Source organism: Dama dama, chromosome 20, assembly GCF_033118175.1.
Source record: "Dama dama isolate Ldn47 chromosome 20, ASM3311817v1, whole genome shotgun sequence".
NCBI lineage: Eukaryota > Metazoa > Chordata > Mammalia > Artiodactyla > Cervidae > Dama > Dama dama.
The window spans coordinates 111,935,100-111,960,418 of NC_083700.1; the positions used below are offsets into that span (position 1 = coordinate 111,935,100).

The 25,319-nt window shown below is 48.9% G+C and overlaps 1 protein-coding gene across 4 annotated transcripts in view; it reads left to right on the forward strand.

Annotated features, from left to right (window-relative positions):
• The window catches only part of AGAP1 (ArfGAP with GTPase domain, ankyrin repeat and PH domain 1), a 577,143-nt gene that overhangs the window by 292,154 nt on the left and 259,670 nt on the right, over positions 1-25,319 (forward strand). The window lies entirely within an intron of this gene.

Consider the following 25,319-nt stretch of genomic DNA (forward strand, 5'->3'; position numbering starts at 1 on the left):
GACATCAATTAGAAGAGGTTCCTGTGTGTATTAAAATAGGATCATTAGAATAAGAAGAGGGGAAATGTGACAACAGACCTAATGAAGTGCAGTCTGCCCGCCTGCATATGGAGTGCGTTTCGAGACTGCGCTGGCTTCAAAGGCTGCCTTTGTAGCACGGCTTTGATTGGGCCGCTGGCCGCCAGGCAACAGGGGTAAATCAGATCCCCGTACAAGAGCCCCTTGTGATCACAGGAATAGCCCGACGTGGCCCTAATTTGCTCTCACAGACGGACATCTGAACACGGTTGCAGGCTGGTTTGTAACAACGAGGCAATTAGTTGTGATAATCATAGCCGGTGTGTCAGCTGTGCGCTCTTGTTTGTAATTTGCTAATGAAGGAATTGTAACTTTGATTAGGTTCAGTTTCATTTAGACCTTATTATATAAAGGAACATTTACAGCTGTAATGTGGGGCCTTAATTAAACTTCCTCATTACACAACAGGACTCGAACACAGGCATTTGTTTTGGCCTATGTCGCTAGCCTGGAATCGGTTTTCATTAGCCCAGAAGCCGGGTACCAAATGACTCTATGTCCCAAGGAAAAGGGGAATTCGCAAGACCTATTTGGCTGTGATAGTTCCCAGGGAAATGAAATGAAAGTGTTCAGCCCGGCACCGTGGCTTCTGGAAATGCCGTCTTTTAGTTCTGAAGAAGGCCGGTTGGTCTCGAGTGTTTTCTGCTTAAGGGGAAGAGGAGTCCGTGGGCAGGATGACAGCTCTGCCCCTGCGTAGCTGGACACGGATCCCGTAGGAGCTCGTGTTGGCACTGGCCACCCTTCAGGAGGGCTAGAGTCTCCGCTTGAAACAGGTAGCCTGTGGCTTCACCTGAGGACCCGGCAGTTTCTGCACGCAGGTGTGGGCGGGCCCCAGCATCACAGGTGAGACAGAGGCGGAAGTCCACAGGGTTTCACAAGGTGCCTCCAGAGACTGGGGAACTGATGTGTAGGCTGGCGTGGAGAACCCCTAAGAGCAGTCTCCTTCCTTCCTCTTTGCTGTTCTCGCTTTTTTTTTTTTAATTGAAGTATACTTGATTTACAATACTGTGTTTAATTTCTGCTGTGCAGCAAAGTGACTTAATTATATGTAATATATATGTCTGTATGTACACATACACACACATTCATATGTATTTATGGGGTGTGTATTTATAGGGCTTCCCAGGTGGTGCTAGTGGTAAAGAACCCATCTGCCAATGCAGGAGACATAAGAAACTCAGGTTTGATCCCTGGGTCGGGAAGATCTCCTGGAGGAGGAAATGGCAACCCATTCCAAAATTCTTGCTTGGAGAATTCCGTAGACAGAGGAGCCTGCTGGGCTACAGTCCATGGGGTCGCACAGAGTTGGACACGACTGATGTGACTGAGCACATACTATAGTGTGCCCCCTGTCTATGGAATCCCTCCTCTGTCTATGCAATTCTCCAGGCAAGAATACTGGTTGTAGGTTGCCATTCCCTCCTCCAGGAGATCTTCCCAACGAAGGGATCGACCCCAAGTTGCTTATGTTTCCTACATTGGCAGGTAGGTTCTTTACCACTAGTGCCACCTGGGAAGCCCCATAAACACACCCCGACACACATATATACATATACATATATATATATTTGTCTGTATTCTTTTCCACCTTGGCTTCTCACAGGATACTGAACCCAGTTCCCTGCGCTCTATAGCAGGGCCCTGTTGTTTATCCGTCCTGTGCATAGTAATTTGTATCTGCTAACCCCACACCCCCAACCTTCACTTGCACCCCCTCCCCTCTCCCCCTCGGCACGTCTGCCCTCTGTGTCTGTGAATCTGGTTTTGAGTGTTCCTAAAGGTTTTCTTTCCTATAGAGATGCAGGCATGGTTGCTTATTCTTTCTGCCTTTACTTATTGATATAAACTTAACTCTCCACATAAGGCAATTTTAACGTGTAATTTTCATTCTGTTGATGCTGTGTCAACTAGAGAATTGGGAAAGTCATTGAACTCTTTTCCTGTCATTTAAAATATCCCTCCTGGGACATTTCCTTTCTGGGCTGCTAGAACTCAACACTGGATGGCGTCCCCCGTGGGTTCGGGTGGCTGTGCTGGCTGCCGCCCCGGTGTGGGTGGGGCCTCCCTTCCCTCGGTTTGCGCCCTGCTCCTCTGCACAGGCCAGGCTTTTAGTCTGTGTGCTGCTGGAGGTTGACCGTCAAGGGTTATCCTGTCCTGGGAAGCCTTTCAGTTGTCAGTGTTCAAAATAATCCAGTTTACCCCTCAGTCGTGGTCTGGTTTCCTGGGGCATCCTGACATAGGCAGCCCAGCCAGCTCCTGTCTCTCGTAGCTGCCTCTATGTACAGACATGGGAAACCCGCATCCCCGAGACCACACCTGGCGTGTCAGAGTCCCCTTGAGGCAGAACATGCCCGCCCTCGGAATCCCCATCTGGGAATTGGGCTCCGGATAATACTGAGTCCCTTGGGACGCTGAGATGAGGAGATGCCAGCGAGGATTTTTAGATTCCAGCAAAGCCAGATTTCCAGATTGGTCATGCTCAGGACACGTTCATTGGAGCCTTGCTGTGGGCCGCACGGGCTGATGTGGGTTTGCACACAGACGTACAGATTTATTTGTATTTTTATAAAGGAACAGAGACCCTTAGAGGTAGTTTGGACTCCTCAGCCTGCCAGGGATGACATCAGCTAGTAGAAATGAAGCAAGAGGATTATGGAGGATGGGGCCCAGTTAGAGCAGCACCTGCCGGAATGTTCTAGACACTGCAGGCCTGAACGATTAAGTGATTGCTTAGTATTTGTTAAGTGTTCACGTAATATCTCTTTGAACCCTCAATATGGCCACAGTTGACATAGCTATGTTGTTTTCATTTTTTAAGTAAATCTGTGTGGTACAAGCTTTCCAGACCAGGCCCCTTTGGAAGCCGAGGGGCTGGGATTCGAACCTGGCCCGTGAGCCCATGCACCCTATGCTGCCCATTGGCCAGAAGCCTTCAGAAAGCTTAGGAAGGGAATTCCCTGGCAGTCCAGTGGTGAGGGCTCTGCACTCTTACTGCCGTGGGTGTTCAATCCTCGGTCGAGGAACTAAGATCACACAAGCAACACGGCACAGCCAAGAAAAAAAAAAGCTTAGGAAGCAGAGTTAGATGCTTTGGTTTAAACGTGTGCCCCCCAACCTCAGACAAATACCTTGTGCCCTAGGAGAGGAATCTTTTGAGATACGCCTGCAGCATCGCACTTCTGCAGGGACACGGGTCCTCGCGCCTCTGTGCGGGGTTGCCCAGGGTCCCTGCATTCCGTCTCCATTGCCTGCCCTTCCCACCAGCATCTGAGCCCCTGTCTCCACTCTCAGCCCCTGTTCGGGACTGGGTCTGCGTGTTGGGGCCCCGAACCCCAGCTCACGGGCCCTTTGCAGAGGAGTCCTCATCCTGAACCTCGTCCCGGTCCTCCATGGGGCTGGGCCGGGTGGTGATGGGGGGCTTTGGGACGGGCCAGTATGTTTGATCGTCACAGGCTCTGTCTCCACCCCCCGGTGCACAGGAGTCTTGTCGGGGGCGCTTCGGGACACGGGCAAGGCCATGTCTCCAACACGCTCGGCAGCCTGACGCATGTCTTTGCAGACGGAGCGTGTTCCAGTGGGTTATTTTAACCGCGTCCGGCTCACGTTTTACAGCTCGCCTGTTGGCTGTGAGACGGAGGCTCTCCTTGGCCCAGCGTGGGAGGAGCTGCCCATGGACAGTGGGCAGTAATCCTGTCTCCCCTCCTTCCCCCGTGAAAGCTTTCTCATCGAGAATGTGACTTATCTTCTGCAAAATAACTTCCATTTTTTGAGGACCTGGGCCCACCTCTGCGTTCTTTGTCCTTTCTGAAGTCTCAGTGGAGATTTGGTTCAGAGAGATCTGCTGCTCCTCTGTCTGCCTTTCCTTCCTCCTCCTCCTCCTCCATCTTCCTCCTCTTTCCCGTCTCCTCCTTCTCCTAAGTGATGGCGATCAGGTCTCTTCAGATAGAAATGTAAAAGCAAAAAGCAAGGAAAAGAAAAAGCCAGAGGCCCGGCTCAGCGGCGAGTGGGCTTGTCACGTATTAATTTTTCATTGCTGTGGAGAGTTGTACATACATAATCACTTGATTGCAGTGGGAGTTAGGGAGCTCCTATGGTGTCATTTGCATAAATCTTGTTAAGTCAATGGCAGTTAATGAAGTACAAATGAGCCCGGAGAAGGTGACATGCAAATCGTGGGTGGCAGATGGGAGGTCTGTTTGGGGGACGGCAGCTGTGTGCTCTTTTTTTTTTTCCCTCTCTCCCGAGTTTTTTCATCTCTATATGATGATCCACATACTCAGCCTGTCCTGTTTCCCTTCCCGACTCCTCCTGCCTCTGATGTTCACCCTGAAAACACAGACCTCACCTCGCACCCAGTAACACACACTAGAGGGTGAACATTTGCATTTGTAGAATCTTGGATGCGAGGGTTAGATATCATCACCGACTCGATGCACATGAATCTGAAAACTCCAGGAGACAGTGAAGGACCAGGAAGCCTGGCATGCTGCAGTCCGTGGGGTCGCAAAGAGTGAGACACGACAGAACAACTGAACAACAGAATTCTTGGTCAGTTGATCCTGCTCACACCGTTGAAAATACCTGTATGTATCTTTTGTATGTGAGGACAAAAGGGGAAGCAACGAATGACTCACTAAGTGTTGTCTCGTGGGGTTTCAGAGAATGAAAAAGTGAAGAATACTATCTGCTTTATCACACCTCTGTCTGTCTGTCCTTCCCCACCCCCTGCAGACGGACCGATGGTGTTTATCTGGTCAAGATCCCTCCCAACCCCCAGCCCCCCTTAACTGGTGAGGCCTAAGGCGTGGGCTTCCCCAGGTTAATTGGGAGGGGAGATTCCAGAGGAGCACTGTAAATGCCCCCCTGTAAATCCGGCTGCAGCGAGAACCCCTCAGCAGGGCCCCACAGGCCTGTCTGAGTGAGGCTGGGTGCCCCCGGCCTGGTGGCTTGTTTCTTGGAGATTTAAGTGCTGGCAAGGCTCAGAGAGCTTTTGGAGATTAACAGGCAAAACACCGCATCTGCTTGCTTCCGGCTTTCAGAATTTTTTTTTTTAAATTTCGTCCACCGGTTGATATTTTGAAAGAAAGAAGTCCCTATTGACCTTGAACAGATGCAGGCAGAGCGGTGTGTGCGGGGATCTAGGCTGTGGCGGGCCTGGGAACCACCTGCTCTGTGTGGTCCTAGCTCTGCCTAGTCCAACCCAGGTGCACTTTCTCGGAACCTGGGTCTGAGGTGCTGCTGGAGACCCAGGTCAGCTGCTTAATTCTGGGATCCATGGATACACCAAACACTAAGTGTCTCCATGTGACTTTCTATTTCTTTTCTTTTCTCTTTTTTATTAACCTAAGTTGGGAGCATCTTATTTCATTTTTTAAATCTTATTGGAGTAGAGATGACTTACAGTGTTGTATTCATTTCAGTGTTCAGCCAAGTGACTCAGTTACATGTATGCGCACGTGCGTACTAAGTCACCTCAGCTGTGTCAGGCTCTTTTGCGGCCCCATGGACCGTAGCCCACCAGGCTCCTCTGTCCATGGGGATTTTCCAGGCAAGAATACTGAGTGGGTTGCCATGCCCTCCTCCAGGGGATCTTCCCAATCCAAGGACTGAACCCACGCCTCTTATGTCTCCCGCATTAGCAGGAGGATTCTTTAGCAGTAGTGCCCGCTGGGCAGCCCCTCGTTACAGGTTTACATGTATCCAGTCTGTTTTAGAGTCTGTTCTCTTATAGGTTATCACAAATGTTGAGTAGAATTCCTTGTGCTATACGGTAGATCCTTTGTGGTTTCATGTGACTTTTTAAAAAATTCTGAATTTTAGCCCTGAACCCTGATGGGACTTTGGCCACCCCTGGGGCAGAGAGCCACCAGTGAGAGCAGAGCCTTTCCTGTAGCCCCTGAAGCCGTGGGGAAGCCCTTCCCAGGACATAGAGGCAGAGAGGCCTGGGTGGTGGCCTTCCCCAGCGCCCTGCCATCACCGCGAGCCGCTGTGAAGCCGTGCGTGTGTTTGATTCTCAGTCGGGTAGAAAGCGACAGTTATCAATTCAGTGAAAGGAACCTCGAATTAATCCCCTGGCCAACCTGCCGCTAGGCCTCTGACCTGCGTGGTCTGGTACCTGGAACAGGCACGAGGGGCTGGATTGTGTGACGTCCGCAGAATAAAAGCCACCAACGCCGCTGACTTTCGACATTCCCGGAAAGTCTGACACCGTTCACAGCCAGTTGGTCAGCCATCCAGCCATCATCTGCTTTCACAGAGGGAGCAAGATTGGTGACCAAGATGAAACCGTAGAGAGACTGGAAGGGAAGCAAAGGGGCAGCCATGCCCTTCTCCCCGGACACGCGGAGCCATGTCCATGGGGATCCTGCTTGCCCCTGACCTCAGAGGTCCCCTGCCCTTCTCCCCGGACACGTGGGGCCATGTCCATGGGGATCCTGCTTGCCCCTGACCTCAGAGGTCCCCTGCCCTTCTCCCCGGACACGCGGAGCCATGTCCATGGGGATCCTGCTTGCCCCTGACCTCAGAGGTCCCCTGCCCTTCTCCCCAGACACCTGGGGCCATGTCCATGGGGATCCTGCTTGCCCCTGACCTCAGAGGTCCCCTGCCCTTCTCCCTGGACACGCGGAGCCATGTCCATGGGGATCCTGCTTGCCCCTGACCTCAGAGGTCCCCTGCCCTTCTCCCCGGACACGTGGGGCCATGTCCATGGGGATCCTGCTTGCCCCTGACCTCAGAGGTCCCCTGCCCTTCTCCCTGGACATGTGGAGCCATGTCCATGGGGCTCCTGTTTGCCCCTGACCACAGCGGGGCCCCTGGGTGCCAGTGCCCTGAGAAGACATTGCTCACCCATGTCCACAGGGATCCTGCTTGCCCCTGACCACAGCAGGGCCCCTGCCCTTTTCCCCGGACATGTGGAGCCGTGTCCACAGGGATCCTGTTCACCCCTGACCTCAGAGGTCCCTGCCCTTCTCCCAGGACACCCGGCGCCATGTCCATGGGGCTCCTGCTTGCCCCTGACCACAGAGGTCCCCTGCCCTTCTCCCAGGACATGCGGGGCCGTGTCCATGGGGCTCCTGCTTGCCCCTGACCACAGCGGGGCCCCTGGGCACCAGCACCCTGAGAAGATGCTGCTCACCCATGTGGCAAATCAGCTTTGCCTGCACCCACCGGGGCCCAGTCCACTCCCCAGAAGCAGGTAATTTGCTGACACCGACCTGGCGCCCTGAAACCTAATTTACCTCACTTGGGTGCACAGCGCCCGGGGAGGACCGCATCCAGCCTGGATCCCGGCAGACATCGCCAATTACAATGATTAATTTAATGGGTCAGGTGGGGGCATCACATGCTTTTCATCTGGCTCGTCAGCCATCACAGCGTCATTGGCAGAACACTCTGGAAGGTCTGGATGCCTTGGTGGGAACTTCTTTCTGTCCATCTCCCATGAGTGGGCAGACCCTCCACGGCCCCCTGACGCTTTGGCCCGTGTGGGTGGGTGGTGGCGCGGTCTGTACAAAATGCTCAAGATGCTGCAAGAAATGACATGCACCACAAAATACAAGACCCAGGGTTTATGTGTAAAAGTCTGCGGAGCAGTTTAACCTAACCCTTCCCTTGGCCAGAAGGGCTGCAGGAGGGTGATACCAGGTGATGCAGATGAAGCGCTTTATACACTGTTAAGGGGGGGGCGGGGTCTTCTCTGGTGGTCTCATGGGAACGAATCCATCTGCCCATGCAGGGGTCACAGGTTCAACCCCTGGTCTGGGAAGATCCGACCTGCCTTGCAGCAGCTAAGCCTGTGACCCACAACTACTGGGCCGGTGCTCTAGAGCCCGTGAGCTGCAGCTACTGAAGCCCATGCACCCTGGAGCCTGTGCTCTGCAACAAGAGGGACCACCGCAGTGAGAGAGGCCCTCAGCCCACAGGAAAGAAATGTTTCCTTTTGCTCGACCTGTAGCTCCCTGTCCCAACAGTGCATCTTAGTTCTGTTAAGGCCAACTTCCCAGGTGGCACTAGTGGTACAGAATGCGCCTGCCAATGCAGGAGTCATAAGAGATGCAGGTTCGATCCCTGGGTCGGGAAGATCCCCTGGAGGAGGGCATGGCAACCCACTCCAGCATTCTTGCCTGCAGAATCCCTTGGGCAGAGGAGCCTGGCAAGCTATGGTCCACAAGGTTGCAAAGAGGGGGACACAACTGAAGTGACTTCACACTCAAGGCCAGCTTGGATTTCGTTCTTTGTGAACAGAAAGTCTGAAACAAGTGAGCACCTTGCTTTCTGGCAGGAAGAATCACACTGGCTGTCAAAATGTCATGCTTTGTGTCCATCAACAGGCGAATGGTTAAACAAGATGTGCATGTATTCAATGGAATGGTACTCAGGCATGAAAGGAATGGAATAATGCCATTTGCAGCAACGTGGATGGACCTACAGATGATCATACTAAGTGAAGTAAGGCAGACAGAGGACAAATACCGTATGATACCACCTGTGTGTAAAATCTAAAAACATAGTACAAGTGAACTTACTTACAAAACAGAAATAGACTCACAGTCACAGAAAACAATCCTGTGAGTATCCAAGGGGAAAGCGGGAGAGGTGGATAAATTAGGAATTTAGGATTAAGGGACACAGACTGTGCTGTGCTTAGTCACTCTGTCCTGTCCGACTCTCTGTGACCCCCTGGACTGCAGCCCACCAGGCTCCTCTGTCCCTGGGATTCTCCAGGCAAGAACACTGGAGTGGGTTGCCATGCCCTCCTCCAGGGGATCTTCCCAACCCAGGGATTGAACCCACGTCTCCCACATTGCAGGTGGGCTCTTTTACTAGCTGAGCCACCAGGGAAACCCAGGAATACAGGAGTAATACTGGAGCCTATCCCTTCTCCAGGGGATCTTCCGGGCTCAGGAATCGAACCTGCATTGCAGGCGGATTCTTCACCAGCTGAGCTACCAGGGAAGCCCAGATACACACTACTGTATCTCAGCTAGATCACCCAGGACCTACAGTACAGCTCAGGGAACTATACTCAGAATTTTGGAATGACCCTGTAGAATAAAAGTATCTAAACAGGAATATGTATATGTGTGTGCATGTGTGTGAATCCCTGTGTTGCACACCCAGAACTAACACACTGTAAATGGACTGTATTTCAAATAAAGAAAACACTGTTAAATCTTAGTGCCATCCCAAAGCTAGTCTTCCCCAATTCGGTCAGACCCATACCCTGCTCTGCTTGTTCGCTAATGTTTCTGTCTGCTTAGAAAGTCTTCACAATTGACCAGATCATTGTTGTTAGATTTATAGTAAGAACGCTGACAGTCCTCCTGGGTGCTTATTCTGTATCAGTTACTGTGTTAGATGCTTTAGTCACATGACCTCACTTAATTCTCTCCCAACCTCAGACACAACTTACTGCCAATGACAAATGAGGCGTCCCGGGCTGAGGGAGGTCGGGTCACCCCGCCAAGGTTACTGAGCTGTGAGGGCAGAGGTGGGGGGTCACACCCAGGAACCATCTAGCACGTGTTGCCACAAGAGCCTTTGCCATCCACCCCTGATTGAATCTGTGCCTACACTGACCATCTTTTCTAAACCAGGCTAAAGGTCACGTCAGTGGTATCCTCCTTGTGGGGTTCCAGCAGGGCAGGGTGTTTATGGGGGGCTGTCCTCTAAAGCACATGCTGTCTGGCACCTGGACCAACCGTGGTCCTTGGGCTGCAGCCGTATCAACGTCACCCACAGGGCCGGAGAGGGACCAGCTCACGAGAGATGCCAGCAGCAAGAGATGGCCGGGCATCGGGGGTCCCTCGGGGCTCCTTCCCTTCCCTCCTCGTACACATTGAGCTCCCAGCTTTGGTTGGCCCCTCAGTTTGTGCTTCTTACAGCCTTCCTGTCCTCAGGGCCCGTGTCACGTGCGTTCCTTTGCAGGAGATGCGGTGTCCTCTCTCCTCGCTGCCCTGATACCTCATTAGGTCTTGGGACTTTGCCTCTGTCTTCCCTGCCTCGTGGACAAGTGCATTGTTCATGCTCTCTGCTCCCACGTACTTGGGCGCCAGGAAGGGTGGGGTAGGGAGGGGTGCCCTCCGGTGGTCTCTCCTAGGGGTCCACAGGGCAGGGCCAGTCGGTCAGCAAGTATATATAAAGTAGATGGAGTAGGTCAGTGGTGTAAGGTATTTTTCTTTCCCTGAAACAGTATCATGTTTCTTTTAAAGAATGTGTTACATCGGAGAGGTCATACTCTATGTTATTAGAGTTTAAGATACAGAATAAATTTTAATCTGTCTTTTCTCTAAATTTAACTCTGATTCTTGTACATAGGCTACTCTAGGCACAAGAGGTACACCTTTTAATCTTCAAAGAGTGAAAGCTTTGTCAGTGATCAAGATGATTTTAGAAAGCTGGCTTCTTCTAAAACTTTTTCACTGCAGAAGAAAGGTCATCAAAATAAATGTCTTCATTATGTAATTTTGTTTATAAAAATTGTTTCCATTCAAACCCGCAAATTTTAACTAGACTGTCTTCATATTTGCCAGATTTTTGCCCCATTATTCAGTCTACATCAACCATAGCCTTTGTGATAGTAATTCGTCCCCCCAAACACGAATATGTTTATCCCCAAGAATTCTTCTGTAGAAAAATAATTTGTATTGTTTTTAATATGCAAAACAATTTTCTGGAAACATGCACCACCTGTGCCAACATACCACTGGGGATGTGAGTAACGTACAGCGGATGATTTGGAAATGAAGATCCACAAGAAGGAAATAAATATGGATGGGCATGCGGCCTTTCTCTGCTCATACCTGAACTATTAGAAATTTAAAACAATGAGAAATCATTTTGTACTTAGGCTTATAGTTAAGAACATGTGGTAAAACCCTGGTCTTAACAAAAATTAGGAAAAAACAGAATTTTAGAAATGCTCTGCTGTGTTACTGAAAATTGGCCCAGCCCTCTTGGAGTATAAACTAGCAGTATATAAAGGACAAAAAATTATATTCACTTTGTCCCTGTAATTGCTCTTCTAGAAGTTTATCCCAAGAGGATAATTCACTAGGAGCAAGGGGAAAAAAACTTTAAGTGTACAAAAATGTTCATAGCAGGTTTATTTATAATATTAAGACCCTGGGAACGAAAAATACTCAACAAGCAAGGAGTTAAATTAGTGACCGTCAACTAAACAGCAGTAGGATATACAGACTCTAAAATGGTCAGTTTCAAGGCTCTTTAAAAGTGTGAACAGTGTGAAGAAAATACTAAGTGGAAGCGTGGAACTGTATTTATCATAATTAGCACAGGAGAGTTTATGTCCACTTGGCTTAAAATTGGATGAATGGGAACACAAGTAAATGTGGTGCAGGATTAAAGGAGAACTTTAAAATTTTTAACTTTTTATTGAGAAATGATTTTAGATGTGTGGGAAAGCTGTAAAAAATCATACAGTGAGTTCCCACACACACTGCACCTGATTCCCCTAATGTGAACAGTTTACACGACCCTATCTTGGTGGTTCAGTGGGTAAGGAATCTACCTGCAATGCGGGAGACACAAGAAGACACTGGTTTAGTCCCTGGGTCAGGAAGATCCCCTAGAGCAGGGCATGGCAACCCACTCCAGTATTCTTGCCTGGAGAATCCCATGGACAGAGGAGCCTGGTGTGCTGTCGTCCGTGGGGTAGCAAAGAGTTGGCCACACTGAGTGACTCACGCTTTTTAAAAATTATTTACTTATTTTTGGCTGTGCCGGGTCTTCACTGCTGTGTGGGCGTCTTGTCTCTAGTTGTGGTGAGCAGGGGCTACTCCTTGCTGCGGTGTGAGGGCTTCTCATTGCGGTGGCTCCCCTTGTTTCGGAGCACAGGCTCTAGGGCACACGGGCTTCAGCAGGTGCGGTCCGTGGGCTTGTTGGTCGCGGCTCCCAGAGTCTAGAACACAAGCTCAGTAGTTGTAGTGCCTGGGCTTAGTTGCTCTGTGGCAGGTGGCATCTTCCAGGACCAGGGATCGAACCATGTCTCCTGCATTGGCCAGGTGGATTCTTTACCACTGAGGCACCTGGGAAGCCTGGTACTGACCCTTTTGACGTCATAATATGTACAACTCAAAAATATTTCATAGCCTGTAAGAAAGGACAGCTAAAGTTGTCCTGGTGTGATTTTTTTTCTTCTTCGTCCTCTTCTCTTTTTAGTCTTCCATTGATTTACCATCTGAGAACCAATTAGATGCTTGTTTAGCCCCTCATGTGTTGGGGGGAAGGGGGAAAGGGGGGTAGTTTGAAATTTGCTGGACCTTTGAGCTGAAATTTCAGCTGAAATTTCCTGGACCTTTATTGGGAAAGACCCTGATGCTGGGAAAGATTGAAGGCGGGAGGAGAAGGGGACGACAGAGGATGAGATGGTTGGATGGCATCACCAACTTGATGGATGTGAGTTTGAATAAGCTCTCGAGTTGGTGATGGACAGGAAGGCCTGGTGTGCTGCAGTCATGGGATCGCAAAGAGTCAGACACGACTGAGTGGCTGAACGGAACTGGACCTTTGAGGAGGAGCTGGAGAGGACTGGGAGAGGAGGGGCCGTGGGGTTGGGAGTGTGAGTGGACCTGGCAAGACAGATCTGAGGGTGGGGGCAGCTTCCAGACCCAAGGCTGACCAGAGGCTTGGGAGGCGGGCACATGGCCAGTTCTGGTACTCTTGCCTGGAGAATCCCATGGACAAAGGAGCCTGGCAGGCTATAGTCCGTGGGGTTGCAAGAGTTGGACACAACTGAGCAACTAAATCACCAAACCACCAATTTATCTCAGAGAATGAAGAATCTAAGTATGTATATTTATATATGTATTGATGCATGTATATATTTATGTATTAGCATATTAATTATGTATGTTAACCGTAAGAGTTACTTTTTGCTGTGGTCATCCCATTTTTGCCCAGATGACCAGATGCTCTTCTTCGGTGGGCCCTCGAATTACAGTGTCTTAGCACAACATATATGCTGTTTTGTTGGATTTTTTTTTAATAAACTAGAAGCCATCTCCATTTTACAGATAGGAAACTGAGTCCTGAGAAGGTTGAGTGACTTACCTAAGACTACACTTTAATACGTGGCAGGAAGCTCACTCCAGTGTCCCTTCCACTGTTAACAGTAACATCTTGGGCATTTTCTTCTTCTTGGAGCTTTTTTTTTGTGAAGGAAAAAAAGAAATAACTAATAATGTTTGCAGATATTCTGATTGTATTGTGACTGGCTGTGTTTTTCTACGTTGGATCTTTCAGTTTCATACTGTTTGATCTGACTGTTTTAAAAAGGAGCAAGAGAAGAAATAAATATCATTGCATTTAAAGGGACTTGGTTCCCAGTAAGAACCATTTGTGTGTGTGTGTGTGTGTGTGTGTGTGTGTGTGTGTGTGTGTGTGTGTGTGCATTTATTCAGCAGCCTCCCTGCTTGTCCAGCACCCCAGGGTGTGTGTGTGTGTGTGTGTGCATTTATTCAGCAGCCTCCCTGCTTGTCCAGCACCCCAGGGTGTGTGTGTGTGTGTGTGTGTGTGTGCATTTATTCAGCAGCCTCCCTGCTTGTCCAGCACCCCAGGGTGTGTGTGTGTGTGTGTGTGCATTTATTCAGCAGCCTCCCTGCTTGTCCAGCACCCCAGGGTGTGTGTGTGTGTGTGTGTGTGTGTGCATTTATTCAGCAGCCTCCCTGCTTGTCCAGCACCCCAGGGTGTGTGTGTGTGTGTGTGTGTGTGCATTTATTCAGCAGCCTCCCTGCTTGTCCAGCACCCCAGGGTGTGTGTGTGTGTGTGTGTGTGTGTGTGTGTGTGTGTGCGCATTTATTCAGCAGCCTCCCTGCTTGTCCAGCACCCCAGGGTGTGTGTGTGTGTGTGTGTGTGTGTGTGTGCATTTATTCAGCAGCCTCCCTGCTTGTCCAGCACCCCAGGGTGTGTGTGTGTGTGTGTGTGTGTGTGTGTGTGTGTGTGTGCTTTTATTCAGCAGCCTCCCTGCTTGTCCAGCACCCCAGGGTGTGTGTGTGTGTGTGTGTGTGTGTGTGCATTTATTCAGCAGCCTCCCTGCTTGTCCAGCACCCCAGGGTGTGTGTGTGTGTGTGTGTGTGTGTGTGTGTGCATTTATTCAGCAGCCTCCCTGCTTGTCCAGCACCCCAGGGGGTGTGTGTGTGTGTGTGTGTGTGTGTGTGTGTGTGCATTTATTCAGCAGCCTCCCTGCTTGTCCAGCACCCCAGGGTGTGTGTGTGTGTGTGTGTGTGTGTGTGCATTTATTCAGCAGCCTCCCTGCTTGTCCAGCACCCCAGGGTGTGTGTGTGTGTGTGTGTGTGTGTGTGTGTGTGTGTGTGTGCATTTATTCAGCAGCCTCCCTGCTTGTCCAGCACCCCAGGGTGTGTGTGTGTGTGTGTGTGTGTGTGTGTGTGCATTTATTCAGCAGCCTCCCTGCTTGTCCAGCACCCCAGGGTGTGTGTGTGTGTGTGTGTGTGTGTGTGTGTGTGTGCATTTATTCAGCAGCCTCCCTGCTTGTCCAGCACCCCAGGGTGTGTGTGTGTGTGTGTGTGTGTGTGTGTGCATTTATTCAGCAGCCTCCCTGCTTGTCCAGCACCCCAGGGTGTGTGTGTGTGTGTGTGTGTGTGTGCATTTATTCAGCAGCCTCCCTGCTTGTCCAGCACCCCAGGAGGCTGCGTGCTGTTGCTCTTCACGTTTTATAGATGAGAAAGCTGAGACTCAGCTTTACATGGGGTTCATGAAGCCAGTGACAGGCAAAGTTCAAACCCAAATCTGCTTCTTTCCGAAACCTGTGGTCTTCACACTTCATGGCTTCATCTACCACTGGGCTTCCTACGTTATACTAAAAATCCAGGCCCAGGACAACACCCAGGGGCGCGTGCAGATGCGTTTTCACAACAGCACCAGCGCTGCGAGGTCTTTGGTGGGGGGCGTCCACACTCCACGGTACAGCCAGTCCTTCTGCAAGGTCCCCTCTTGCATCCTCTAAGTGTATTCCACAGCAGTTGTTTGTAATTGGAGTATCTGGAATTCACTGTGGTTTTAATTAGTTGATTACTAGTTCTTTAAAATGTACAGTCCTCACTGTGGGTCTTGCAAATTGGTAACTGGTAGCTACCAGTATAATTAAATATTTCAGAGCACTTGGCTACAGTAGCACTGAACTGTGAAGAAATAATGTTGTCGAGCCAATCAAAAAGAGATCCTTGTAAACTCATTTACCGCGGCACTGTGTGCTAGGATCATTGTAGAGATGCTTATTGCAGGAGAAATTAAAGATACAATTTTGTGCTAAGAGGCAATATAGAAATTAGTTCCTGAATTACTTGTTAATTGATTTGGTAATTCCCTCGGGTCTGCATGCTCTTTTTTCCCCCCCTCTTTTTGTTGTTGCATTCAGTTAACAGTGACTATTCCCAGAGCAATAAAAATATTTTTCTCACTTAGATCAGATATGTCCTCACATCAGACTGCCCACATTCATATTTGCAGAATCCAAAAAAAAAAAAAAATCTGCCTTCATCACATCAGGCTTATTGTTGTTTGATGTGTACTCATCACGGTATCACGGTAACCCATGCATCCCGGGACTGGATCACCTCAGCAAAAGGGAAGCGTGTTTCTGTGTCCCGTGTCGGAGGGAGGCTTCCCTGGTTTTTGTTGTTTGTTTCCTAATGGAAACCCGCTTTTTATTATCAACAGAGGGAGAGAGTCCGCGGAGTTGATTTATGAAAGTCTTTTCTTATTGTTTGCAATTCAGCAAGAATAACCGTACAAAACACCATTTGTAGACGGGTGCAGATTGCTCCTAGAAATGATATGAGAAGAAAATGAGACCTGTTTCTCTGCGTTGAAATTGAGCGTGTCTCCGAGAAGAACTCCGTGAGGCCTAGGTTGGCAGGGGGAGCCTCTGGGGCCGGGCCTCCCGTGTCGTGGCCACCCCCTCCCTGCCTGCTCGTTGACAGATGGGGAACGGCTCTGGGATGGATGCACATATTTCTGCTGCTTCTGCGAAGGGGGCAGGCGCTGTTATCCTTCTGGATTTTTGAAAGAAGCATTGACTGCCCTTTGGACAGCTGTCAGCATGGTGGCCTTGGCCTCGTTGCAAAGAACATATTTTTTTTTTTGATCCAACGATTTGGTTTAGTAAATTATGGTACATCAACACGACAAAACATTATTCAGCCTCCAAAAATGATAATTAAAATGATTGTGTGTGGGATGTGGGGGAAGAAAAAGCAAAGTCGTTTATATACACAATTGCATTAAAATGTATCTGCTTGAGAACACATTTTTTTAACATCTTGTTGGTTGTGCTTATGGCATGAAAAGTACCATAAATGACTTTCTAAAAAAATACATACCAGTATATTAATTTTAGGTCCATTTGTTATTTTCTTCTGTTGCCCTGCCCTTCTCTCCTCCATGATCACCTGCACATATAAATGTCTTAATAGTTTGCTCAGCTTAGGGCAGTTGGTGTTTATTTCAATGTCTGCTCTGAAAAATAGATGGTAATGTTTTGTTTTCGGTTAAGAAAAGCAAAAGATGTTTGCATTGAGCATTGCATCTAATTCTTTATAAATTTGGCACAATTGCTCACTTACCAAGTTAAGTATGTTTGCATGTTTGTCAGTATATACAGTAAACAGTAATGTTTAATCCGACTTTCAGGTCTCCTTTTTGGGCTTCCCTGAGAGCTCAGTTGGTAAAGAATCCTCCTGCAATGCAGGAGACCACAGTTCGATTCCTGGGTCGGGAAGATCCGCTGGAGAAGGGATAGGCTACCCACTCCAATATTTTGGGCTTCCCTTGTGGGTCAGCTGGTAAAGAATCCACCTGCAATGCGGGAGACCTGGGTTTGATCCCTGGGTTGAGAAGATCCCCTGGAGAAGGGAAAGGCTACCTACTCCAGAATTCTGGCCTGGAGAATTCCACAGACTGTATAGCCCATGGGATTGCAAAGAGTTGGACATGACTAAGGTATTTTCACTTAACCAAGTGAATTCTTTACCACTAGCGCCACCTGGGAAGGACTACTCTGACATTTAGAAGCCGTCGCGACTGTGCATGCACCAGGAGTAGGAGAGACTCACAGGCTAAGTTATTAGGCTCACGTGGTACCCACCCCGCAGGTGAAACGGTTGCTTGGCTAGTTCTTGGCTCCAGTGGACAGAAGGAACACTCTGCTCTTCACTCAGACTCCTTCTAGCTACCCCCAGCTGGGATTGCTGGCATTTTTCTCATAATCTGGTTTATCAGGGACCCACAAAGTCCAGCCTCATCATCATGCACTTGGGTCATATTGTTCCTGACTCCATCTCTCTACTTCTCATCCCTGAAGTGTTTTCTCATGGAACTAGCTCTCCTGGAAGTTACTTCATGAAAGCTAATATGCAGGGGGCCCTTCCTTTTTCTCTACAGATTGATTCAAACACACCAACGTTGAGTTTCATAACCCCAGAAACAATGGTTTTCCCAAACCCACTGCATTATGCTTGCCCAGAAAATCCCATGGACTGAGGAGTCTGGCAGGCTACAGACCACAGGGTCGCAGAGTCGGACACAACTGAACACACACACACATACACAGAAGCTCCCTCCATACCACTAACCTCAACTGAGTTGGATCCACCTGCCTTCCCTTTGCAGAGGACCCGATGGTGGTCCCCTTGGAGAGGTCAGCAGGAATCCCACCATGGACCCTAGGGTGGGGGATGGGTGGGGGGAGTCTCACAACCCTGGGACGGCCTGCAGTCTGGGTTTGTGTTTCTTTCTCCTCAAGTTGCAGAGAAGAGAAAATACGTCCCCTTGAGAGATTATTAGAAGGACACCACTGTAAATATTTTTATCTGAAAATGTATGTGACATGAGTTTGTGTAAACTCCAGGAATTGGTGATGGACAGGGAGGCCTGGCGTGCCGCAGTCCATGGGGTCTCAGAGTCAGACATGACTGAGCAACTGAACTGAACTTTGTCTTCTAATGCATAAGCATGTCTTACGTTTGAATGTTTCCTTTTTTTAATGTGTGTGTGTGTGTGTGTTAAAGTATAGCTGACTTGCAATGTTGTGTTAGTCTCAGGCATACAGCAAACTGAATCAATGGTATACACATACCACCTCTTGTTTTTTTTCAAGATTCTTTTCCCACACAGGTCATTATAAAGTACTGAGTCGAGTTCCTGGGCAATATAACAGGTTCTTATTAGTTATCAATTTTATAAATGTTTTCTATGATTTATCAGTTAAATTATAGATTTTATGTCTCCAAACGTTTGAATGAAATTTGGTCCACCATGGCTGACCTTGCTTGTACCGTGGTTTCGAGTGAAGGTGAGGACTTTGCAAACCCCAGGCTGTAGGAGGGCTCGGACCTGAGCATCTTGGGTTGAGACCACAGGGCATATCTCTTGCCACCCCAGGCTGAGGGTTTTGGAGCGGGAAGTCAGTGCTGGTCCTGAAGCTCCAAGGTGACAAATATTTCTCCGTGATATTTCTGCACTTTAATGACTATTTCTACTAATGCTTGTGCTAATAATTTTTAATGGTTCACATTGAGTGGGTGACATTTTGATACATTAATGAGCCTTATCAATGACTTTGAAAAGTTCTTTGGTCTGCCAGGATACTTTGCCTCGGCCCCCAAAGGAACGGCTGGAGTGCCGACCCCTTCCTGTGCTGCCTGTGAGCTGGGAAGTGGGTGCCTGGCCGGCTACCCCTCTAAGAATAAGACTCATCACTAAATCATGTCAGAGGGGTTGGATTGTGCTTCCAAGATTTTCATGGAGTATTTTCCTTGAAAATTATTTGCTTGCACTCAAAGATCTGTCGGAGGATTTGAGAAGCATAAGCCTCGCAGATGACAGGGTGGCTGTGTCCCACGCCAATGCAGAGGGCCAGGTCAGGGGTTGCTGATATCTGCTGGGGGGGGGGGGGGGCCCTCCCTCTGTAGAACCTTCCAGGAATCAAAAATGCCAGAGGTTGGGAGGATTCCTCCTGGGGACAGGTGGCCTCGCAGTCCCCAAAGCTTAGCCAGGCAACCTTGGGTACTGGTGACCCAAGGCTGTATATACACAGGAAGGTGGTGTGTTTGACCGAATTAGGACAAGTACCCCCAAAGAAGGGCTTCCTAGGTGGCGTTAGTGGTAAAGAACCCACCTGCCAATGCAGGAGATTTAAGAGATGCTGGTTTGATTCCTGGGGTGGGAAGATCCCCTGGAGGAGGGCATGGCAACCCACTCCAGTATTCTTGCCTGGAAAATCCCATGGAGAGAGGAGCCTGGAGGGCTACAGTCCATGGAGTCACAAAGTCAGACACAACTGAAGTGACTTAGCACGCATGTACACACCCCAAAGAAAGGTAAGCATAGGTAGTGATCCTGAATTTTGCTTTTCTGGGGCTTCCCGAGTCACGTGTGAGGTGACCACATGCCCATGCAGGCCATGGGGAAGGCAGAGGGAACACGTGCCATGGAGGCGCTTCAGGAAAAGGCAAGTAGTCTCTGTTGACACTTTCTACCTGGACACTTTCTCTGAAAACAGTAAGGAGCTTGGGGGCAGGCCCATGGACAGCAGAGCTCCCCGGGGGGCAGCCAGGGTACTTCCCTTCTTGACCCACAGAGGCAGGGGGCCGAGGAGTAGCTACCAGTGCAAGGCCATTGTGATCTGACCCAGGAGGAGGATGAGGACGGAGCAGGAGCCCCAGGAAGGTGTGGACGAGGAGAGACTGGGCTCTGGGCGTTTCTTGAAGACACCAGGAGAGGGGACTGGAGGGAGGATCGGGGTGCTTCTTAAATTAGCTGCATTTGATGGTTTCGAATTATGCTAGAGAAGACTCTGGAGAGTCCCTTGAACTTTGAAGAGATCAGACCAGTCAGTTCTAAAGGAAGTCAACCCTGAATGTTCACTGGAAGAACTGATGCTGAAGCAGATATTTTGGCCACCTGATGCGAAGAGCCGACTCATTGGAAAAGACCCTGATGCTGGGAAAGATTGAAGGCCAAAGGAGAAGGGGATGACAGAGCATGAGATGGTTGGATGGCATCAGTGACTCAATGGACAGGAGTTTGAGCAAGCTCTGGGAGATAGCAAAGGATAAGGAAGTCCGTTGTACTGCAGTCCATGGAGTCACAAAGAGTCGGACAGGACTTAGCAGCTGAACAAGAAGAACCAAGTTATTTAATTATTTAGTAGATTTTGTTTTTCTTTGCACTTTGGAAATCTCGGTGAGGAAAGATGTGCTATCCGTCACCAGTACGCATCACCTTCCCTCCAGTGCAAGGAAGCCCAGGGAGGGCTCTGGTCTGAGAGCATCAAAGTGGTCAGATCCCCTCCTTGTTCCTCTCTCAGAGTGTCCACTTCAGCAAGCCTGCGATAATTCAGAGACCCACCGGTAAAAATTCACACATACACACTAGTAAATATGAAATAGAAAACGAACAAGGTCCTACTGTATGGCATAGGGAACCATATTCACTATCCTGTACTAGGAAATGGCAACCCACTCCAGTATTCTTGCCTGGAGAATCCCATAGACAGAGGAGCCTGGCGGGCTACAGCCCATGGGGTTGCAAAAGAGGCGGACATGACTGAGCACACAGCACCCAGCCCACTAATCTATAAGGGAAAAGAATCTGAAAAAGGATATATATATATATGAATCCATTTGCTCTACACCTGAAATTAGCACAACATGTAAAGCAACTACACTTCAATTAAAAAAAAAAAAGAAAGTGTCCTTTCCTCAGGGGAGCGGTTGCATGCTGGATGTTTTTCTTGAGATACCTTGGAGGTCAGAGGGACTCAGGGTTCATTTTGGGGGAGAAACTGTGCTGTACGGAAGTGGGGTGCCCAAGCCAGCCCAGGTCCGCTGCTCCCACCTGTACGAAGCAGCAGCATTAACAAGCTGCTCCCAGATAACTTGCCTGACAGCAGGTTGGAAAAGGTGTTTACAAAATGCTTCTTCCTTGGAATTTTTAAAATCACTTATCTTACACTAGATGCTATTCACAGTCACATTCATCTCAGATACACCCCTCAGTGAGTCCAGCACTTAACTCATAAAAGCTCAGTCACCAGTTATCCACTCTAAATTGAAGTGGAGGGCTCTTTTCTGAGATGCTCATGGAAACTGTGTCCCCGTAGGGTGAGTTCTGGGTAGCTGATCTTTCATGCATTTACAGGATCCCGGGATATGACTTAGCAGCTGAGCGACAGGGGGCCCAGGGGCGTGGCCCACGGCACTCACAGCTATGCGGACACCTCCTGGGGTGCTGTCCCTGGAGGTCAGAGCTGTTGGTGATTCACCCCTGGGGCTTTAATTTGGTTGGGTAGCACAGTGGTAAAGAAGCCACCTGCCAATGCAGGAGATGTGGGTTCCAACCCTGGGCAGGGAATATCCCCTGGAGAAGGAAATGGCAACCCGCTCCAGTATTCTTGCCTGGAGAATCCCATGGACAGAGGAGCCTGGTGGGCTACAGTCCATGGGGTCACAAAGAGTCGGACATGACTCAGCACAGCACATAGGCACACACCAGCATTTCACTCTTCTTCCTCCTCCTCTTCCTCTTCTTCATTAGTAGATTTGGTTTTTTAGAGAAGTTTCCAATTCACAGCAAAACTAAGCTGAAAGTACAGGCAGTTCTAGCATAATCACTCCCCACACATACAGAGAGTCCTTCACCATCAACAGCCAGGACCACACAGGTGCATTGGTTACAACTGATACACCTGCACTGATACACCGTTATCACCCGGAGTCCAGAGTTTATCTTGTGTCCATCCTCTGGGTCTAGACAAAACTCCACTGACATGTATCCATCATTGCAACATTACATCATATAGATTCACCTCCCAAAAAATCCACCTGTTCATGGGGCACTGGTTCCTTCCCCCCACCACTGGCAACCAATGATTTTTTTTTTTTTATTGTCTCCATACTTTTGCCTTTTTCAGAATGTCATATCGTTGGAATCATGAAGTATCTAGTCTTCTTAGACTTGCTTCTTTCACTTAATAATATGCGTTTAACATTTCACCATGTCTTTTCATTCCTGGTTAGCTCATTTCTTTTTAGTGCCGAATGATATTGCTGTGTCCGGATATAACAGTTTGTCTTTTCATCTAATGAAGGATATCCGGGGTTACTGCCAAGTTTTGGCATTTTGAATAAAGCTGCTTTAAACATTTGTGTGCAGATTTTGGCATGGACACAAGTTTTAGCTCACTTGTGTAAGTACAATGGGGTGGGATTGCTGGATTGTGTGGTAAGATTCTGAGGCTGTTGATAAGAATGCTTTTAGCTTCATGAGAAACAGGCAAACTGAAGGCAGCTGTGCCATTTTGCATTCCCATCGGCAGAGAATTGGAGTTCCTGTTGCTTCACACCCTTGCCAGCCCTTGGCGATGTCGGTATTTCTGGTGCTGGCTATTCCAGTAGATGTGTTTGTGGTACCGCATGGTTTTCATGTGCAATTCCACAATGACTTGTGATGCTGAACATCGTTTTACATGCTTTATTGGCCATTTGTATACCTTCTTTGGTGAGGCTTCTGTTCAGACCTGTTCATTTTTCAGTTGGGTCATTTGTTTTTTTGTTGTTGATTTTTAAAGAGTTCTTGGTAGTTTTGGACAACATTCCTGTGTCAGGTATGTCTCCCAGGCTGTGGCTTGCTTTCTCTTTCTCTTGCTCCTCCCTCCTTCCACTTCTAATAATTATCCTCTGGTGATCCCTGCCGTCATTATTGATGTGCCTTTCCATTTTCATCTTGAACTTGTTTGGTTTGCCTGCAGTGTTTCATGAGCATCTTCTTTACAGTTTAGTAGAATTATTGCTTACTTTTCAACCTGTATGTAAATGCATCCTCAAAATCATCAACTCCTGATTACATAATTGCTCAGAAGCATATATAATCTTTTACAAGTACTTTATACGTTGTATTAAATTTAGAATGGGTGAAACGTTTTGTAGTTTATGTAATGTAGACATTCTAAACTTAATTCCAGTTAATAAGAATAACAAGCATTCAGGGCGGTGTGAAAGTTCTCATAGATAATGATTCTCCCCGTCCTTTGTTGGTGTCAACATCTGTGATTAACAGCGGGGGGAGCACTCACCTGCCTGCCTGCTTCTGTATTTATTGCCTGGAATGCCTGGGTGTGGACCAAGCCCTGCTGAGCCTCGGGGGAGGGTACGTTCCCCTGGATATGAGGGTCGGCAGGCAGCACAAGGCACTGATCAGTTGCCAGGGAGAAGGTGACTTTCCTGCCCGCTTTGTGGGTAAAGGGGGAGCTGCCCCTCCCCACAAGGCAGGGTTTCCTCTGCGATGAGACGTCACATGTGACTCCTGAGGCGCAGACTTGGCCACAAGGAAGTGAGGCTGGAAGGGCTGGCGGCCTGGGGGAGGCAGCAGAAGAGAATCTGGAACAGACAGCAAGTGTCTCTGGAGGGAGGCGGGACGGCTTGCTGCTGATCCCAGGGGCGGTCAGCACGTGGGCTCTGGGTACAGGGGTTGTGGATCGGAGCCAGGGCCCTGCTTCAGGGGGACCCGCAGCCAGCAGCCCAGGCCGGGGCGGGGGGGGGGGGGGGGGGGGCGGTCGTCAGGAGCACTGTGTGAGGCTTAAAGGGCAGAGAGAAGCCAGGCAGGGGACGCTGGATCCCGGGTGGTTGCCTGGCAGAACCGGAGCTGGAAGGAAGCCCGCAGGCCTGCGGAGGGTCAGGAACCACAAGGGCCCAGGCAGGTGGGGCGGGGTGGGATGCTGCCTGGGTGGAATTGTTTTGTAAACCACAGGGAAGAAGTAAAGAATGCAGCCTCGTTGTCCTTAAACTAGAGAGCATATACAAGGACAGAAAGAGAAGTCACCCGTGGTGTCGAGCCTCCAAACTCGCAGCGATCACCCACATGTTTTCAGACTTCTGTCCGGGTTCACTGTGTCTGGAACCCTTGCTCCCCATCTCTGTCACCCCGGTCCCTCCTGGAGCACCTCTGTCACCTGTTGGTCTCACCTGCTCTGGGCCCCCTCCCAGAAGAAATCGTGACTCTTGGTGGCAGTCAGTAGCATAACAGGCGCTCCATGAATGTTTCACGAATGAACGAGTGAATGAAGCAGTAACGGTGCGTCTTTGAATTTCCATCGCTCTGTATAGGGAGGGCGTTTGGAACCTGCTTCTGCTTTCCAGCCTTTGAACCTCGAAGGCGTCTTTGAGGCGTCCTTTACCTGGATCCATCCGAACCCCTGGTTGCTATTACTCGAGGGCAGAAGGGTTGCAACGACACCCAGGGAGCCACATCTTTTTATGTTGATTCGTCCCGATTTCCCTAGCATATGTTACTAACAGGTTTGCTTAGTCAAAGGGCATAAGACTTTTAAGGCTTTAAATAAATATTTCCATTTTTTTCTGTAGGAAAAATGTACCAGTTCACTCTTTCACAAGTGATATTTCTACATATTTTCATCTGCATTTGGGTATTGTGTGTGTGTGTACACATACATTTGTTTTTTAATCTTAATTTTTATATGTTAGAATTGCATTCTACTATTTTAAAAACAGACTGTTTATTTCCAGTTTTTAAAAGCATGTTTATTGGCTCCTCCTTGGGTTGTTTTGTGTGGAGTACCTGTTTCAGTGTTAGCTCATTTCTCTACTAGTACCTCCGTCACTGTCCTGTTAATCCTCTTTATTTATTAAGCATGTTAACTCTTTGCTTTTATGCTGTTGCTCAGTCGCTAGGTCATGTCAGACTCTTTGAGACCCCATGGACTGCAGCACACCAGGCTTCCCTGTCCTTCACTGTCTCCCGGAGTTTGCTTAAACTCATGTCCATCGAATCAGTGATGCCATCCAACCATCTCATTCTCTGTCACCCCTTCTCCTCCTGTCTTCAGTCTTTCCCAGCATCAGGGTCTTTTCCAACGAGCCTTTGCCTTTATATATGTTACATTATGTATGTTATTTATTTTTTGACTTCAGCCTTATTTGCAGTAATTTTGGACATTGAGATTAGAATCTTTTTTAAATTTATTTATTTTAATTGGAGGCTAATCACTTTACAATACTGTGGTGGTTTTTGCCATACACTGACATGACTCGGTCACGGGTGTACATGAGTCCCCATCCTGAACCCCCCCCCACCCCCCTCGCCATCCCATCCCTCTGGGTTGTCCCAGGGCACCGGCTTTGAGGGCCCTGTTTCATGCATCGAACTTGGACTGGCGATTCATTTTGTGTTGCCTCCTTTGTTAATTA